The following is a 6,000-nucleotide window of genomic DNA, read 5'->3' on the forward strand; positions in this document are numbered from 1 at the left end:
ATCCTACTCACCGTGGCTGGCGCCCAAGTGGTCTAGCCCTCCCATAACCCACTCTAAGTCACAGTGGTCTCAAGCTCATGTGATGGCTCCTCTGAGGGAGGTGGCAGGAGCTGAAGGGGTAGTGCAGGTTCATGTTCCTTTTCCCTGGCAGACTTGTCCCAAATGGAACAGTGATTGGGGTCCTTTTCCTCCAAACCCGTAATGTTCACTAAACAGTTTAAATATCTCACACGAGCTTACAAGCTCACCTGTCACGATGTACATGTAGTCCTCCAATCCACTCTAACCCCGGAGGAATATGACTGTGTCATGACGGCAGCACAGCACTGTGCCAATGAGGCTAATGCCACAGATGAACAGGAACTATGGGCAGGGAGGCTGTTCCTCTACAGGAACCCCTGTGGGATTATAATTCTCCTGAGGGTGAGGCGTGCCGGGATCGCATGGTTCGCTACTTGTTGGCGGGTATGAACGTGACCGCCCAAAAGGCCAGCAATTACGATAAGCTTCGAGAGATTACCCAGAGGCCTGATGAAAACCCGTCAGAATTCCTCAAGCGCCTCAAGGAAACCCTGGGGCTTTTACAAAGATTGACCCGGCCTCAGCTTTGGGTTCCTCTCTCCTGGCCATGCATTTTATAACTCAGTTGGCTCCCAACATCAGGCACAAGCTTAAAAAGGCTGAGGATGGTCCCAGACCCCTCTAGGAGACCTGATAGATATGGCATTTAAGGTTTTTCATGCCCGAGAGGACGAGAGCAAGAGGAAGTCAGCTGCCTGAATGGTGGAACAGACTCGCGCCATAACAGCTGCTCTGTGACCAGATTGTGGGGACCACTGGGGTGTCCCTGAAGATCGACTCGAATCTCTGGGCCCTTGCTTTCACTGTGGTGAAGAAGGGCACTGGGCATGGAAGTTCCCCAACCAACCATGCAGACCGACCAAACCGTGCCCCAGCTGCGGTAAGCGAGGTCATTGGAAAGTAGACTGTCCACTAGGGGGTGGTTTTCCTAGGCAGCAGAGCCCCGCAGGGGGCAGATGCCTTCAAAAGACTACCCTTCAGACCTGCTGGGCATCCTCGAAGATTGAAGATGCCTGGACTCAGGCACCCCAATCACCCTCGCCGAGCCCAGGGCCAAGCTGTGGGTAGCGGGTAAGCCCATCTCCTTCTTGGTGGACACGGGGCTACCTACTCTGTTCTCCCCTCCTTTAAAGGGCGTTTATACCCTGCCTGGGTCTCCATAGTTGGGGTCATGGGAACCCTCTCCAGGCGTTTAGAGACAGGCTTGGCCTGCACCTTTCAAGGCATCCCGTTTACCCATTCCTTTCTGGTCATGCCTTCCTGTCCTATCCCTCTGTGAGGACGGGATTTGCTCGATAAGTTAGGAGCCTCTATTTCCCTCCCATCTTTTGAACTCTTAGGTTCCCTCATTGCTTTGGTCGGCAAAGGAGTGTTGGATGACAGGGACCTGAGTCTCCCAACTCCCTGGACTGCTATCAATCCGGTTGTGTGGGACACCTCCACCCCTGTGGTGGCAACCAACCACACCCCGGTTTTAATATGCCTTAAAGACCCATCCTGCTTCCCTTCTCAGCCTCAATTTCCTATTTCACAGGCTCACCAAAGGGGACTACAGCCTATTGTTAATCATCTGCCCTTGCAGGGGCTCTTAGTACCGACTAACTCTCCATGCAATACTCCCATCTAGCCAGTAAAAAAGCCTCCTGGAGCGTATCGCACATTCAGGACTTCCAAATAATTAACGAAGCTGTTATTCTGCCACACCCAGTAGTGCCTAACCCATATACTCTTCTGTCTCAGGTCCCTTCTGGTACCTCTCATTTTACTGTACTGGACCTTAAAGATGCCTTTTTCACTATACCTCTCCACTCAGACTTGCAGCCACTATTTGCCTTCACGTGGGAAGACCCTGACACCTGTCTAGACAATTGACCCAGACAGTTCTACTTCAAGGTTTTAGAGATAGCCCCCATCTTTTTGGACAGGCCCTGGTGGAGGACCTCTCATGACACTCAACAGGTGAGAGTACTTTCCTCCAATATGTAGATGATCTTTTACTTTGCAGTCCCTCAAAGGAGGCCTCGGTTCTGGACACCACATCCCTTCTTAATTTCCTGGCAGACATGGGATACAGGGTATCCCCTGCCAAAGCACAGCTGTCTCTACCCCAGGTTACATACCTCAGGATAACTCTAACTCCCACCACTAAAGCCTTAACAGTGGACCCAGTGGCTGTGATTAAAGCTCACTTGCCACCTACTTCAGGAACCGATATACTATTCTTTCTAGGATTGGTAGGGTTTTTCAGACACTAGGTGCCTAACTTTGCCCTACTGACCAGACTGATCTATGCTGCTGCCACAGCGGCTCCTACTGGGCCGCTAACTTTACCCACCAAGGTGGCTTCTGCTTTCAATCAGTTGCAGGATGCACTGTTCTCATCCCCCCGTTGATGCTCCCCAACTTAACTAAGCCCGTTACCCTATATACAGCAGAGAGGGCAGGGGTGGCCACCGGAGTGCTGGTACAGCCAGTGGGGCCGCAGCCTTGCCTCCGAGCCCCAGCAGCTGCAGGAAGTCTGGCCCAAGAAGCCCTAAAATTAACTCTCCAACAGCCCATTACTGTGTATTCCCCACACCAGTTACAAGCTCTTTTGAGTCATAAATCCCTGGCCTCCTTGAGTCCTTCAAGGGTACAGGAATTCCATCTTCTGTTCATTGAACATCCACAGGTAACCCTACAAGCCTCTCCACCCCTTAACCTAGCCTCCTTGCTTCCTGTCAGCAATCAGGCAGATCAGCCCACTCATTCCTGTTTAGAGATTGTAGAGGCTCTTAGAAAACCTAGAGAGGGCCTACAGGACGTGCCCCTTGAAGACCCTGAGTTGACTTTTTTCGTGGATGGAAGCTCAGTGAAGCGGAGTGACAGGATGCGAAGGATGGAATATGCAGTGGTGGCTCTGTCGCAGGTGATAGAAGCAAACCTACTCCCATCTGGGACCGCCTCTCAGAAAGCTGAATCAGTGGCTCTTACCCAGGCATTACAGCTGGCAGCCAGGAAGAGGGCCACAATTTATACTGACTCTAAATATGCCTTCCTAAATACACACACTCATGCTGCGATTTGGAAGGAAAGGGGCTTCCTTATCACCAAGGGAACCTTAATCGTCAATGGCAGGGCTATCAGCCGTCTGCTACAGGCCCTACAGGAACCCAAGGAGGTGGCCATCTTGCACTGTAAGGGACATCAGACTGGAAATGATCCATCAACCAGGGGTAATGTGTTAGCAGATGCCATTTCCCGACAGTTAACATCCAGGTCTAGCCAACCCTTTGTGCTGTTCCTTTCCCCCTCTCTATTGCCCCATTACCCCAATGACGAACAATGACTGCTTCTACATTAAGAGGGGGCATTGGGAGACCAAGGATGGATATACCTCAGGGGACAAATTGCCCTCCCCCGAGCCAAAGGCAGAGATATCATATCCAAAATTCACCAGTTTCTACACATTGGACCGGAGGCCATGCACCGGTTTCTCTCCCCCATATTTGCCCCTTATGCTCTCCACAAAGCAATAGATCAGGTGCACCAGACCACTACTTGTGATCGTGTTTTGTGTCAAGCTCTGAAGACCCGGATGACCCTCTACCAGATGAGGGGAATGATCCCTAGACAGGACTGGCAGGTCAATTTCACCCATATGCCTAGGCATAAAAATCTCTGGTATTTACTAGTTCTGGTTGATACCTTTTTAGGGTGGATCAAGGCCTTCCCCACCTACCTAGAGACTGCATCAGTGGTGGCGCAGGTGCTGGTGGAACACATCGTTCCTCATTTTGGGCTCCCCACTTCACTCCAATCTGATAACAGACCTGCCTTCATCTCCTGGGTCACTCAGCTAACAGCCGAAGCTCTCAATATCACCTGGAACCTCCATATACCCTATTACCCCCAATCGTCGGGTAAGGTCAAAAGGGCTAATGGGTTCCTAAAGAACCAACTAACTAAGCTGTCTCTGGAGGTAAAGCTCTCGTGGCCCGATCTTCTCCCTATCACTCTCGCTCGGCTGCGTGCTGCCCCCTGGGGACTGGCTGGATTAAGCGCATTTGAGCTAATGTACAGCAGACCCTTCTTACTGAGCACAGGCCTGCCCGCTGCCTCTCCTCCTTTGGCCTCCTACCCTCCTTATTTTTCACTGTTGAGACATCTTCTCAGGGAACACGCAGACCAGCTCCTACCCCAACCTACATCATCCAACAACCCAAGAGACACAGCAATCCTTCAGCCAGGAGATGAGGTACTTCTAAGAGAACTCCAGCCAAAATCCCTCCAACCCCACTGGACAGGGCCTTATGTGGTAATACTCACCATGCCCTCAGCAGTCAAACTACACAGGCATTCTTCCTGGTACCACCTTTCTAGGCTCAAACAGGCGCCCAGACATGATGATTGGGTGTCTCGTGAAGTGGGTCCTCTTAATCTGCAGGTTAGTCATGCCAAGTGCAACCAGCCAGATAAGTAGCCTGGTAATCTCCAAGCAGAGCTACTCTGCATGGAAGTTTAAGCTCCAACTAGCTCTTCCTCATGAAACTGAAGCCCGAGAAGTAGGCACCCAAAGTTGCCCACATGTGGGTTGTCAGGCACCGGTTCAAATACCGGTACACACAGACATCTTAAACACTTTCTCAAACCCAACACTGTGCTTTCTGTATGACCAAACCTCTCATACATGTACTTTTCAGTCCGACATATATGGGGGATGTCATCCTGAGGTAAACACATGTAGAGTTCATGCAGTAAGAGATACAGCAAAAGGAGTCTCTGATAACATGTTTGCCAGAATATAGGATAGGCTGTACATTACCATTAGTGACCCATGGAATCAACGCTGGGAGAAAGGAGTACAGGGCAAGATATAGATAGTTACCAAGCCCAGCCACATGGCACAGTATACATCAAGAGGGAATGGACCACTGTGAATCCCACTCTCATGGAGGTTCTAAACACCCAGGTACAAGTATCAAGTAATATTCTACAGACAGAACAGGCACTAAAACAGAAGATTCGGTCGGACCCCTACACCCGCCCCCTACGACCAGCAGGAACACTACTTTCCTGAGCCAGAGTTATTGGAGAAACAGTGCAGTTTCTTAGTGCTTCACATATCTTCAGCAATGTGTCCGATTGTTTCCTCTGAGCCTCCCTGCAATGTCTCCCGGTGGTGGCGGTTCCTGTTAGTTTCTTCCAGGCTCAACCAGTAAACTCCTCTGAAAAAGACAGGGGCCTCCTTTTGAGTGAGGTACCAATGTGGAAAATGAGCCTAAAGCCCGGAGCTTGACATAAGTCCGGGGCCACCAGAAAATGGTGCGAGGAATCATGGTCCCCGCTGACCTGCTACCTGACCCAGTATTCCATCGTCTCGAGATTGTCAATTAGAAGCCAATGCCAATGATGGGTGACCGTAGACACTCTAATTTCCCTTCAAGGGGGTGGGTTTTTCTGGTGCAACAACACACTTACCCAGTGTATCGGCAGCACCATGGTAGGGCCCTGCTTTTCAGAGATGCTAGTTCCCCAGTTGATGTTATACAACAAACCTGAAGTAAAACAGGCACTAGACGGATGGTCTATGTATCTGAGAGCTAAGCAAAAGAGGGCTGTCTTCCTACCCATACTAGTAGGAGTAAGTCTGGTCACCGCAGTAGCTGCAGCTGCCACAGGAACAGGAGCATTAGGCCATAGCCTAGTCAGCTCTCAAGGTCTCGCAAGTCAAGTGGCAGCATTAGAGGATAGAGTGAACCTGACCTTAGGAGAAACCTCAACCTCTCTTATTTCCCTCCAGTGGCAGCTTATTTCCCTTGCCCAAGTCACCATTCAAAATAGGCGGGCTTGAGATCTGCTTACCACAGAAAAGGGCAGAACCTGTATTTTCCTACAAAAAGAATGCTGTTACTATATCAATGAATCCAGGACCATAGA

The sequence above is a fragment of the Manis pentadactyla genome, chromosome 14, assembly GCF_030020395.1.
Source record: "Manis pentadactyla isolate mManPen7 chromosome 14, mManPen7.hap1, whole genome shotgun sequence".
In the NCBI taxonomy this organism is placed as follows: Eukaryota; Metazoa; Chordata; class Mammalia; order Pholidota; family Manidae; genus Manis; species Manis pentadactyla.